Raw genomic sequence first — 15,029 nt, forward strand, 5'->3', positions numbered from 1 at the left:
AAATTGAGTAGCAAACATATTCCGGCGTGAAGTAAAAAAAAAAGAGAGTAACGCGCAATGGCAATGTATGCATTAGTGAACGATGTTTATTTTGTCTCTCTGTGTGAATAAACCATTCCAGGTTCTCGCCCAATTATTGATTTTGTCTGACCTGTTTAAAATTGCCTTTATCGCTATTGTCCCGCTTTATTTAGCGAGGTAATATTAATTTTCAATCTAAGAGATTAATACACATTTTTTCTTATTTTTTCTTCATAACAGAAATTATCTTTTCACGATGTTTATAAAACTAGAACATTATTTACAATTAATCATAACAAGATATGAATATGATTTCAGATTCACATTTTACAATTTTGTAACATCTGTATATTTTTATTCTTAAATTAATTTTTTTTCTGTTTAAAATTGTAACTGAAGTCGGAAAATGTAAACCATTCTGTGGAATTTCACCGATTATTATTATCTTATCTCACATCTTAAAACATAACTTCTCTTATCGACATAAGTTTTACTCGTAATCGCTTGTGTTCTTGCTTCCAGGTACATATGTACATCTATCAGTATCATGAATATCGAGTAATCTGAAATTACCCAATAAGTACTTAATATTGGTCACGAAGGCAATATTGGACGCACGACCACGCTACATCGAGATTTCCGAGAAATGAGATCTTGCGCGAAACGGCCGTTACCGTTCATACACGGGCCTGGCATACGCGATCAGACTTCAATTTCCAATTGTTCGGAATAAGTCGTCTACATGAACGGTGGAAACGTACCGCCGCATCGCAGTCGTACAATTTGCGATAGAGAGAGTATGAAATTATTATTCTTGGACGGTGGATGAAAGTTACGATTTCCACGTGAAGCACAGGAGGCAAGGAGTCGGCCGGGCTCCGGAGAATCCTTTCGCCGTAATGTATGCCTCGCACAGACGAAAAAACGATTAAGGATAAAAATCTTTTCTGCGTCACCCGCCTGACTTCGAATGCTAAACTCCTGACGCGAACCGCGATCTGGTTGCGGAAAAAAAACACGAAGCAAAAAGAGAGCTGCAGGAATTCCGACAAAGGAGGAAATAATACGTTTCACCTCTGGCGAAGTCGATAAGCATCATTTCGTAGCAGTGGATGGGTAATTGGATTGTCTTCCTTCATACATTTCACTTTTATTGCCGTTGAGTACAGCCTGTACGTACGGGCCGATTCAGCCCGACACTCACGATTAGAGCTACGAGGAACTCCGACGAGGGGTCCTTTATGCGCTCTCAGCGAGATAATGGGAGGTGCATTAACCGTCGCGTATTTGAGGAGCGCAGCCACCTTCTCGGTGATTCGCCTAACTTTGTGCTTTAGCGCTTTCTTACCGAAATAATGGCGTTTCCAGCAGAAAGTTCTTCGTCAAAGCGATGTAAAAGAGTCTACCATATTAAGTACGGCTGATGATAATTACTACGACTAATGAGGAATCTATGTACACCAAAAATAAGTTTTAGTAGTAATATGTAAAGTGTGTATAGAAAAGTTGCTGCACTTTAAAGCAAGCATTATCCAATGAAACTTTGCATATATCGTAACTCATAACGCATAACAATATCACACTACAGAAAGCATTTATTTAAGATCTGTGTCTTGAATGTTACAAGCTCATATTTGTAAAATTAAATGTCACAAACTTGACTATTTTATCAAAGTGCGTTGATTTTTCTTATAAACACTGTATTAATAATATAATACTAAAAATAAATTATCAGGAAGAAAATAAACTAACATTTCTCTGCGACGTGAGAAATTCATGCAACTTAATCGAGCGTGCAATAAAGGATGATGACTCCTTTTCACGGATCGTTATAGCGTGAGAAAATGCCAAGGTGGTATATAAAAGAGCATGAAACTCGACGAAGTCGCATCATTTAAATGGAGCGATGTGTGTGCCATGAACTTCAACTTTTCTATTGAAACGTCGCGAGAAACCGTTTCCACAATAGGATTCGAGAACGATCGAAAAAACCTGGCGAAGTTTGTGCAGTCTTGGCGAACAATCGCCTTTCCGTGCTACTTCGAGCCACAAATTGTAAGATGCGTTACAGTAAAGTCACGTGCGTCTTGCTAGCATTCGTGCATTCGCAAAGGTACGTTCGACGCCGTGCCGTTTTCTTGTTTCACAGTCGAAATAGGGAGTCGCACCGCGAGTTCGCAACTGTGTTTAGCTTCGGAACCGCGGCAATAGTTGTCGGGCCTCACCGGGAATTCGGTGTACTCTCTCTCAGGCGCTTCTTGCACGGCCGTCGCGTCTCCCGCGCGCGCCGGAATTTCGTACTACGCGGCGCAACTTTGGCCAACGCGAGCGGAAACAGTATTCCTAGGATGCTCTATTTTGCGGGATCTCCTATCGCGAAGCACCGCATCGCGCCGTTCTGTAGAGAGAACCCAGAACGATGTTACGAGATCATAAGCGCGCCGTGATGCTGAGAAGAAAATACTTTATCTTACGAGCAACGTTATTTGAATCTCATGAAAATTCGATTTATTAAATCAGGAAGATATTGCTGTATCAATATTTTTCTCGTATATCTTGAAAATCTTTAGACAATAAAAATATAACCAAGGCTTTGAAGATCTCTAGACAATAAAAATATATAAAAAAAGAACGTCTTCTCACATACTCTTCTTTTATGAGAGTTTATGATATACAATAAATTATAATTTATATTCTTACATTTTCAAAAGATTTTTTTAACTCATTCTTGGGACTTCCGCTAATACATCGAAACTTATCTTCTTCTCGTTATCCTAAAATTTTTAATTTAAAGCTATTTCAGAGAAAAAAAAACAGAAAAAAAGAAAAAAAAGAGAAGGAATAAATTTCAAAGTTACAGCTTAAAGTCGTAGAATACCTTATATGTTATCTTTAAAAACGCCAAGTTTGAAAGTTATCGCGTGGCGCTCGCAAAAAGTTCTTTGCCGACCGCAGAAACTCAGCTCCGTACTATTTTTCTGCTCATTTGCGCGCTGCCGCGGGTAAGGTACATTAAATCGGACGAAGATGAGTGGATTTACATGCAAAGGTTTCGCACTGAACTTTTCTGCGTACCTAACTCCGCATTTCATATAAGTTACACCGCGAATGCATTAATTTCTTACGGCGAAGTGAGAAAAAAAGGGTAACCGTTCTCTCTTTAGATTTTTTTCTGCATTCCGAGAAGACTTTTCTCCGCGTCAAGAAAAGGGGTTTCCTTCTCTTTCGCTAAGCAAGTCGCCTGGGATAATCGGCGATCAAGTACATGTGACCAATCCACTTCCACGACGTTGCTCGCGACGGGAATAAACGACATCGTTCAAAATGATAGATGCGGTCGAGCGTCACGTGGAGCAATATTGCCTCTATATATTTTAGGTAAAACATTTATGAACATCGTTGCACGCGCGTACTTCTGTGTTCGGTGAAGCAATCACATCACGTGGAAAAGATTAGCGAGTCTTTAAATAGTCCTTCCATAGTAATTCAAAGCTTTTTTTACGCATTAAAAGTTATCATATCAAAATATCATATATAATAGGGCGATTAAAATATCACATATTACATTTATTATATTTCATCATGCAATCTTTTTATGGGATATTTTTAATGGAATATATACTATTTTTATCAAATTCTACTCAATTATCTTTATTAAATAGGTGTAGTCGCAATTCTTTCTCTTTCTTTTGGAAAAAAAATTAATTTTATTAACTTATTAATGTTTTCCCCTAATTCTAAATGCGTCTGTTTTTCAATTGCAATATTTTATTATGTACATAAAACATGTATATGTATTGTTAATTGACATACAAACTTTTTGTTTCACAATAAATTTAATAATAAAGATATGCAATCAAAGTAATTGCTACAAATAGATTAATTTTCCACGCAACTTGTTTAAATATTGTTATGTATATATGTTTTTTGTTTTAATTTAAAAGAAAATGACTTATAAAACCAATATTGTGATCAGATAGTAGCAAGCAATTAACTGACTCCTGACGAATCCATTGCACGTGACGAGTACAGACGAAAGCGTGTGTAATCCAATCCGCGCCGGATAAATCTCGGTTTCAAGTCATATCAAGCGAATTAATCCGCAAACCTACGCGCGCAGCTTCGGTTTCGAGTCCACGCTGATGGCTTCGGCCGGGCTGCTAATTAATCGACCCCGTGCTCGCCGGTGGGCAAAAAAATCCGCGATAAATCGAGCCGAAAGCAGCCAGAGACTTGACTTTTTTCTCTCCTTATACGCGCCATACGTCACTATAAGCGTCGAGCATATTTCCCGGCTCGCTCGGACCGGAGGTGAGGAAATCCATTTCGTCGGCCAGCAGCCGAATCCGCGATAAGTCAGTCGAATGAAATTATGCAACGTATTCCTGTGCTAGTACGGCGCTTCATTAAAAGTGCAACCTACATACATTGCGCAGTACTACGTAAGTAGAAAATTAAGGTAACGATAACACGCCTTGAATATTCGTAGAATTTCAGCTAGGATTGCACAAGATATTTCGTTTCTAAAATGTCATTAATTTTCTTTATTTTAATTGCGAGTTAAAATAAAATTGCAATCATTAGCAAGAGTGAACTATTTTCGAGCAAAAATAATAAGCTGAAATGTTATATAATTTATATATAATTTCTGTTATTAATCTAATTTGATAAATAAAATCAGAGTTTTTTACTAAAAAATTCTGTAATTAAAATTTAAAAGAGCAAATCCGTCGTGTTTAAAATAAAAATCTGATAAATTGTCAGTTATATACATTATTTTATGATGGTTACTATCGTTAATATTATTATCATGTGCAACTTTATTTCGCATTTATCACATGAAAATTCTGCAACATTCTGTAGTTGTATCGTTACCTCAAAATCTATTTTTTTTCTGCACGAGTAATATATCGCCGTGCGTGATTTTAAAGAGCGCATGCTTAGTTTATACCTTTCACGAACGAGATAAAAAAATGAAATGAATTAACAAAATGTCAGAAGAAATATACGACCACTACGTGTCGCCATGTATTTCCCGCGGCTTAAGACTTTAAGCTCTCATATAAAAATTGCGCACCTTCTCGGCATTTCAACTTATCTGGGATTTACGGCTATATTTAATCGAAATTACAATCTTCGCAAAATCTCTAAATATTTAAAAAACAAATTGCCAAGTCTCGTTTCGTCCCATATCGAATTATCTATAAATTTAATAATCACATTTCTCAACAAAAAATATTTTTCACAAAATATTATCATTGTATTCTAGCCACAATCTTTCTGAGGTGATTGTCACGATGCGTATAGCATTTTAGGACAACACTTCATGCATACTTAAGAAATAGCGTTCGCATATTTTGTACATAAAAGTCAGGCGTGCAGTCGCCGGCGCGATAATGCCGCACGATAAAATCTCTTCCTCACGGTGACATTTTTATACCGGAGGCACATCGCGCTCGTAAACCAAATGTGACACTCGATGTTAATAGCAAACATTTGTACAAAACCTATTTCTCGCAGGCCAATGAAAGAAAAGGAAATAAAGGCAAAGACAATTATAGCTTCGTTGTACTGAGAGACTAACCTAACCCTGGACCACCAATCCTAATTTGCTATTTATGTGTATGTGTGTATTATCCTTGCAACACGGCAACAAAACATTGGACAAAGAGAGGGAGAAATAATTAACCTGTGTTAATCCGCAATGATAAAACTAATTATTGCCATTCTTTCTTCCTTCATCTGCATATATAAGCCGGATGTACGACATGCAAAAATATGGTAAAGTAACGCCATGATCTAGATAGAATCGAGCGAATCGCTGGCCTAGGGTTAGTGAACTGAAATCAGTGCAATTCACCCCGTGACTACTGGCTAACTTATTCAACCGACGAAATGTATTCGCAATTGCCACACGTCACGTTATATCACAATTTTGAAATGGGGCCGATTTTAATGACGCCTGCGTCTGACCACGATTAGCCTAATGGATCTTTCTAAATGTTCTATAGAAATTTGACGCTTTCTATAAAAGCACTCATCGCACCACATTTAGTTCTATATGTGACTATATGATGCTTGGACCAGCGGCAAAGATGACTAAGTGTTGACAATGAAGAAGAGTCGCAGGAAATTTCTGCTGCTAAAGTGGTGTGAATATCAAATACCTTAATATCTTATACTATTTGTCTATTTCAAGATTTCTTCTCTTGAGAAATATGTTGGAGAAAGTTTCAGAAAATTGGATTTTCAAACGCGTATCAGATGTCTTTTCATATATCAACATTTATAAAAGAGCTCATTTGTTATTTTAGCGAGGAAAAAAATTTCCGAGTTTTAGCGATGCATTTTAAAATTGCCTATTATTTGAATTAGTATTTCTTTTTCATCAGTTTCTGATGTACAAACATCTTTGTAAAAAAGTTAAGAAATCTTTTAGAAGATGCAAACATCAAGTATATTGTCGCTTAATCGCGAAATAAATCACTTGCCTTGATGCTTCTATAGCGATCTAATAGCTCGTCTATGCTTGTCAATATCTTCGCGTTGATCAACCGAGAAATAACATTGATAGCATACTTCACCCGCTTTCAAAGTTCGCTGCACGGCTCCTCGAAATCGAGGATCTCTTTAAAGAAGGCACTTTAATAATCCAGCTCCGGATAAAGCTGGCGAAAAAGGAACGATGCCGAGTTTTGTTACGTCCTCGACGAGATTTAAAACGCTATGGAAGGATCGTCGTTTCCGACATATAGTTTTGGAACACCTATAAAAGAGCACTTACCGATGACTCCAGAATAATTTATTTGATCGTCGCATCAGGATTTCCGGAAGATTGAAAACATTCTGCTACCATCGCCAATTCGTCTCATTCGAGCATAAGACAATCCTGGTTGCGTAAATCTTTGCTGCGTAAAAAAAAAATAATTTTGTGAATAGCGCAGAAAAAATATTAGAAAAAATAGAATTAAATTTTTAATAGAATAACATGATACATATAATATAAATTATTAAACATATATTGTATTTTGTTATTAAAAATATAAAAACGTTAATATAAAATATAACTATAAAAATTAGCGTAAATTAAAACAACGCTAACAATCTTCTTAGCGTCACATTATTTTCAGCACTAAAACCATTTAATCTTTTTAACGACTAAAGTAACTTTTCTGCACAAAAGCGGGATCGATTGCTATGTAAAGTTCAACCCTGTTCTCCTTACTTTGATTTATTGACTGCAATTCCAAATTCTTTTTGTTCAAGTTTCCCGTCAAGCCGATGACAGATAAAGGAAATCGTGAGGAAGTAAGACACCGCCATTGGTTCGATCAATCGGAACAAGTTTTTCAAGTGATCCGACCGAATATTCTTCGTACCCTAAAGTAATCGGCTATTTCGCCCCCGACTGTGCAATCCGATTCTTCGCGTGCATGCAAGAACCTTCCAAAAATTTCATTGGTCAGCGAGAATAGGGTATCGTGATTGCTCTAACCCCGTCGCATTTCCCATTTATCTCGCAGTCAGCAGTATCGATAATTGGCCTTTCCGGATCTCTGGCTTCGTTCCGCAAGATTACAAAAACGTGTACTACCCGCGAACCTTCTGTCGTTTTTCCATGCGATTGTAATACAATAGTAATAAGCAAAAAGAAGAAAGAATAAAAAAATAAAAGACAAATCTCGAATAAAACCCGTGAAAGAAAAAAAAAATTATAACGAGAGATTATAACATGATTATAACAAAAATATTTTCGGAAAGGAAAATGCAATATTAAATAAAATGTATTTTAATTTACGTAGAAAATTTAGTAATATGCATTGAGAAATAAATCGTGCCCACGACGGTTGTGCCCAGAAATAAAGCCGCTGTCAAAAATGTTTTATTCTTTTACGGTAACAGAAGCCACTCTACAAAAGTACACTCCGCACGTCAAAAGTTGACAGAACAGAAAGGATATTTACGTTGCATATATGCGCGCAAATGCAGTTGAGGCGCGCTCGTTCTATATCCAAGTACTCGCACTCTATATTTTTACCTCCGTGGAGATAGCAAATATTTAAGACAAACTTGTTTGTCTTTTCCGATCTATGGCCTACATTTACGCGTCCTCGTTTTAACTCGTTGCAAAGACACGTATGCATACATTTTCTGCACAATCAAAATTGACTTATTTACTTTCGCAAATTCGTTTATTTTGCTGTATTCTGCGTAAATACTTAACTACATACTGATTATACTAACTATCTTCAAAAGTAAGATTCAATTTTTAATTATTTTTTAGAACGGTTTTTGTCGCAGATATATATATTTAATTTTAATTTAATTGAAGTTTGATTTAAATATTATACATTAAATTTATATTTATTAATATATTGATTTTGAAGTGCAAATATATATGCAATATTTTTTCATTAATCCACGGTGAATATACTAAAAATTTACAATTTCAGTATCACATTATTTTCGCTGAAAATTTCAGACTTATGATTGCCATTAAAAAATTTAATTCTACAAGAAATAATTTTTTCAAGCATAAAATATTTTTATTATATTATTATTATATTAATTTAATCTTTTTTTATATCAATTCTCTATATATACTCTCTCTCTATATATATATATCTCTCTCTCTCTCTCAAGAAAAAGACACGAATTTAAAACCAACTACTTTAATTTACTAATACAATTATATACATACATACAATGCAATATTCCCTCATCAATTAACATAGAAATCATGATGTAGAAATTATGCAAAGAAATGCTGAAACTTTCTTTCCAATGTTCTTTAATGTACGTCTTTTGCATTTATGCGAATATCATCACCTCAAACTTGACGAGTTTAAAGCTCATGCAATAAAACTGCACATGCGAAATTATTGTTGCAACTTCCTTGATCTCCATGACCAACTTTACGAGAGTATCCGGAGCTTCTACCAACTGAAATAATACTTACTCGCGATATCGAGCGAATGGGACCTGCATGTGCTTTTATGAAGTAACTCTCAGCGGCTAAAGGGGAAAGAATTGAATTATCCGAACTTGCACATGTACTCACTGCCACCGCATTTACACGATACATGATACGGAAGTCGCGTGTGCAAGGCTCATGTCCGCGAGTGCAGCAAGCAATCGCGTTAAATCTCCGTAAAAACTCCAAAGAATATATACATACTAACTCGTCTCTTTCCGGAAAAAGGCGTAATTTTCATAAAAAAAAGCCCGATTTATAAAATGACCTAGATCCTAGTAGATATTTTCAAACATGCAACTACGACTTTTTGCATTGCATCTTTTGCACGCTTATTTTCGCACATGAATAAAAATTATCTACTTTACGCCAATGATAATCTTTCTCAAAAGCAGCTAAAATGATCCTAATTTATATTCGTTGGAAAAATTTATATTTCAGATTGTAATTGAAATTAAGAAGGTGGATAAAAATTATCCGCTTGAGTTATTGATAAAGCTCGACATTAAATTTGAAGCATCACGCGCATATTTCAGCCGCGTATATTATGTCCAATATACAACATTGCGAGCTCTACTTACTTCACTCGGAAATGGGCTAAGCGTAATGGCATCTTAAGATCAGCTGCGGCGTAATTGCAAAGAGTTTTCACGTTAATCGGAATACGTTTCTCAAGCAGTCTATCTTTGGTACGGCGCTTCTCTCGAATAAAATTTTTACTTTTTACAGCTTCCTCAAGGTCCGGCATTATGGACGCCTTAAGGCCAGATATGAATATTGAAATTCTCATTATTCGCATGGCCGCGAGCGACCGCACGTGTAGCTGATCCGCACGTCGGCGGACACAATTTAAAGTTTCTAAACTAGCAAGTTAAATTATGAATACGTGCCCGGTCACTGGGCATCCCGAGCCGGCCAGTTAAACAGATAGATTGCAAAAGTCACATCCCGTAGGAGACTCGTTGCAGGTATCATCTTTATTTTACCGCTAGGTAACTAGGGTATATCGCAAAAGAGAAAGAGAGAAACGGAGAGACTGTAACAATTTATTTCTCGACACAGCGCTATCCTCTGCTTAATTATATACTTTATAAGAAGAGTTTTAACGAGCTTTTTACAACCTTGTATTACAAAATTCAAGAAGAAAGTCTTTGTTTCTACTTCTTTCACCAACAGACTTTCAAACAATGATCTTCCCTTAACGAAAGTACAATTCGACATCGTTTCTTGCAGTGATGTTTTCGAATTAAAGGCATTGAATTGTATGTATATGAAGGCAAAAGTTCCGGCGATCTTTTTCATTGAGAAACCTGAATAAATGTTGTTTTCTACAATATGAAAACAAAAACTTTAAAAGTTGTCTTACCGGAAAAATATTGATGGAGTATGATGGATAATGATAAATATACCAAGTACAAAAATCATCAATGCTCGCATTCGTTGCTCACAGCTGTTCTCAAATTTGTTATAATAATCCGAACTATAATATCAATATTGCAGCTTTTTTGCGCATTAGATTGAGAAATAAGTTGCTCGTAACTTTCAATTATCCAGAAATTTTCTAGGGGGCTATTTGGCCTGCGATGGAGTCGTTACATGCTGGCAACAAATGAGACTAAATATAGGTCGAGACCGGGTTAGATTCTTCATTTTTCAGCGCAGTTGGGAGACGCTTAACGTCATGAATCTCGCCGGTGTCGGACAAACAGGGACAGACGTGATTCTCTGCAATTAAACAACCCGAAATGAATATGAAAAGGGTGCTAACTGGAGCAAAGAAAAGTTCTCTCGGAACGGCTATGTTAGCACGCCGCGGCCTCGATTCCAGAAATTATCCTACTTTGTAGACACACCAAATTTACTTCCGCTTAAATAAAGCATCCCGGGTCCTCGTTCACAATTAACTAACTGCTCGTGGCAGATGTAGATCACAACATTCCGTCACTTCAACTCGACGCGAATTTCATTAATATTTCGGAGGATGCCGAAGAGAACGTAGATTGTTTACACAGATGTTTTGGAACGATATTTCACAAAAAAACAATATTTAAAAAAGGAGAAAAATTAATGACTCGCATTATTCACGAGCAATATTACTAGAAATAATGAAATCGTAATTTAATTTATCGTATGCCTTTTACGATATGCTATCTGCATTATTTATTTTGAAATAAATTTATTTATTTATCTCATACAAAACATTACGGATTTTCTTTATTTCAAAAACACTAAATACAATTTTATCGCTCGGTGCTTTTTCTCTAGAAACCTCTGCGCGATAATTAATCGTACAATAAATATACTTTTCGCAAAAAAATTGAATTTTTGGAATATATTTTCTCAGAACTCATCGCAGTAAAGCATCATTTCTCTAGTAAACATAAACCTCATCTCGTGACTTTTAATGTGTATGCAGTGAAAATCGTGGCAGGTCTGATCTTGGTGTTGCTCTAGGGAAAATAACATATTTCCCACTCTACCACGCGAGAAAATACGCGCATCTAAATCCACGCGTGAGTAAACGAGAGAATGAAACTAACTTGTATCATTTACTAGCATTCTCGATAAACCTCAATTTAAAATATTAATGTTGATGTGTTAATGCAATCATCTTATCATGTATGTTAATACGCTGTTTATAAAAAAATCCACGCACCCCGATGTAATAATTTTACATCTGTGACATTCAGCTTTACAAACAATATTAATTTGTAATATCTAAAAAAAGATTTTTTTAAATAAATGGTTCTTGTATTGTAATAATAATTTTTCTTTATCTCCTCAACGTAGCATATACAAAGATTCATTGGATTCATTGGAAGAAGGCTTGCTTTAAAATTCTTTTGTTAAACAGAAAATATTCCGATACACTGTAAAATAATTCCCTTGTTATCACTTTATTTTCAATAATTTTTACTCACACTTTACATGTATCTATCCACATCCATTTATTCCTCAGAAAACTCTTTTCCAGTTTCTCGTAAAATTATTAAAGCAGAACTACCCGGCAAACCCCTTCAAGCATCGAACACTTTCCGTTTTAGAACTGACCGAACGATAGTCAATACCGCCCCCACTGCGGCAGAACACTGTAATTGGTTTGTCGCAGCTTAACTAACTACCGGATAAAGTCACCAGTAACGTTGGCATTTAAGCGGGGCTTACCACTACGAGGTGAGGCGAGATGTTTACTGCTAATTGCGTGGCTTTGGACTTTCGATTTACCTGGATTTATGTCACGGACGTGGAGAAGGCAGCGCGTTAAAAAATTTCTTTCCAATTTTGGGTTGCGCACGAATATTCATTTTTTAATAGGTGTGATTGTTCGGGAATGACGTTTTTCCAATCCACCAATACAGCATAGAGATTCGGCAAATATTTTTTTCTTAGAAAAAATTCGATTCCGCATTTTTTCGCAACCGCCAATTTTCAACAAATATCTTGATATAAAGAGAATTAACGCGAGGCTAAATTATAATTCTGTCGGAATAAAATCGTTTTTAGTTAGATGTTCAATTCAATAATATTTCAAACTTTGACTCACGTCACTTTCAAAGTATACAACTCATACGAAAGTTCAACAATACGCGAGTCGCGAATGATTTCTGCGAGTTAGCTAAAGTTCCTCACTGTCGCGAACCTTTAAATTCTCTCCTGGTTTAAATGGAAAAGGGAAAAACGCTTGCTTCTAGTGACGGGCTCGAAGGCAGTGGATAAAATGTACGATAACGCTGCAATATAAATAGTTGGCACCGTGCCAGGTAAGTTAATTGCTAGATCAACGGTACTTCCGTTTGTTCACCGCGAGCTTGGCCGGCGAGTTAAATTTTTCTTGGCAAGAGCTACGCGCGCTTAAGCTTGCAAAGTATTCCTGTTTAATGTACCCGCTGCGCGGGCGTATTCGGATCTCATTTACGCGATTAAATCTTGCGCGCGGCATGCCATGCGAAATATGGAAAGTTCTTTTTCAAGGAGGACACACGCGCGGAGCGCATGAGCAATCAGCCACGAAAGAAACGGAAAACAATTCGCCGCGACTGCATTCGTCGACACGTTTGCTTCCAATCACGCGAGTTTTGTTCACGCCAGGCAGACGGGCAGGATCGAATTTCGCCGAATGCTGAAAGACTTCGGAGAAAAACGTGAATTCGCGTGATAAAAATCGGGCCGACGTAATCGCGGATTAAATCCTAAATGTACAGAATAGTGGCACAGTAACGAAGTCCACGGAGAGCTAAAAACTCGAACAACAACACGTCAGCTTATGATAAGATTTTGTTGCGCAGCAACACATTCGTGTGCACTTTATTCATCCATAACTTTCATTTTGGGATATTTGCAACTACATTTGTACACGTCAGCCGTGTTTGCCTCGGACGTATGTTTGCTTCATAATGTATCGACCGTGGACATCGCCGTCGTTTCCCTCGCACCGTCATGACTCTCGTGGTCCTGAGAGGACTCGTCCGAGGGTCGACGGCGGAGCAATTGAGGGTCCACGACGAGTCTGACATTGACGGTGCTCTTCCACCACCTGTACCACGGCGACACCTGGTCCTGAAGAAGAAGAGACAAATGTGAGCGAGCGGAGGACGCCGCCCGGGGGTCGCGGCTGCTCCTTTTCCCGCCGATTTAAATTATCCGGGTAGTTTCAGTTGTCAGGGGCAAAGGGCAGTCCACTCGATAAATCAGGCTCGAGTGACGCGGCTCGAGTGCCCTTCGACGAGAAAAAGAGAGCGGACGAAAGGGTGCGAGGTGCCGATCGAAAGCGGGAGATTCGGAATGCGTATCCACGATTATTCTTAATTAAACACGACGTCCGACGATTTCGATTCAACTGCAACGATTTACGGCGCGACGAGTCTGATGGTTTTATTTAAAACTCCTATCCTTCGCGCGGGAGTGCACTCTGCGCTTCAAAGCGCTCGCGGAATCTTCCAAGGATTAATGAGAACGTTCGGTGACGCGCAATTTGTTGGCCCGAGTCACGGATCGCCGGGCGAAATATCGCGCGCCAGACGAATCATCTCGCCTACCCTCACTTAGTACAGCCTCTGATGCGCCTCTGGTTTCAATAGTACAGCAGAGGCGTTAAGCGGTGTGAATAATTCTTCCCCGAGATCGACGGCGCACTTTGTTCCAGGCGGAATAATGTATTATAGATCCTAGTAGCTGATAAATCTTTCGATTTATCGACGACATTGATCTGCGCCGTACCGAGAATCTACGTGTAGTACGTGACTAGATTGCTGCATATATTCTTGGCACATGCTGGCGAAAGATGGTTATCGCACTGCGGACGATAATTATGCTTGCAGAACGAATATACGACAACACAATACGACAATTATTTATTAATTAAAGTTACCCTTTTGCGATACAGCAAAAAAGCAGATGTACAATTAATTTAATTTTATTCAATTTTAAAAATTTACAAAATTCTCATCTACTCGATAATAGTTTCAATTTAGCCGCTCAATAAATTGAAAATATACAGAACTTGAAATGACTGAGAAGATGAAAATTGCTAGTTTAAGTAAGATTTTAATGCAATAGTTTAAATTGATTCTATGTGATCAAAATTATTTAGACGTATCGCGTGTGTCGGCGATAATCTGCGGTACGATATCCTTATTCTATTAAACAAATTTCTCATGCTAGGTTCATATTTGCATACGGGAACTTAACAATCTCCATATTCATGTTTGAGATGATGCCAATAGCAATTAATTTAGCAACAGCTTTGGCAAGATAATCAAATCTAACGCTTACTGACAGACTTCGCGGTAATTAACTATATTCGAAAATTTAATAAAAGCATTAGCAAGCATTTTAGGACACGATAAACGATCGTCATAAACATCTGTCACAGCGGGTCCGAAAGGAACCCTCCCGTTTAATTCACGCCAACGCTATAAAGATTACGATCTATATCCCAATGAGAAGGGCAATATGATCAATGTTGAGTAAACTGTACGGTGGAATAAGCGCTCGTAAATAAAACGTTCGCGAGTCACAAGTTTCTAGTCGCCAA

The 15,029-nt window shown here is 37.4% G+C and overlaps 1 protein-coding gene and 1 long non-coding RNA gene across 6 annotated transcripts in view; one reads left to right on the plus strand and one right to left on the minus strand.

The window, feature by feature from the left end:
• The window catches only part of LOC105670394 (uncharacterized), a 181,398-nt gene that overhangs the window by 140,385 nt on the left and 25,984 nt on the right, over positions 1-15,029 (minus strand). For all 5 annotated transcript variants that reach the window (XR_010889101.1, XR_001100425.2, XR_010889102.1 and 2 more), the window contains one exon: positions 6,806-6,929. This is a non-coding gene — a long non-coding RNA (uncharacterized lncRNA). The remainder of the gene's footprint in view (positions 1-6,805; positions 6,930-15,029) is intronic.
• LOC105670393 (defective proboscis extension response 1) overlaps positions 1-15,029 on the plus strand; it is a 293,881-nt gene that overhangs the window by 96,036 nt on the left and 182,816 nt on the right. The gene's annotated exons all lie outside the window — the stretch shown is intronic.

The sequence above is a fragment of the Linepithema humile genome, chromosome 3 (assembly GCF_040581485.1).
Source record: "Linepithema humile isolate Giens D197 chromosome 3, Lhum_UNIL_v1.0, whole genome shotgun sequence".
In the NCBI taxonomy this organism is placed as follows: domain Eukaryota; kingdom Metazoa; phylum Arthropoda; class Insecta; order Hymenoptera; family Formicidae; genus Linepithema; species Linepithema humile.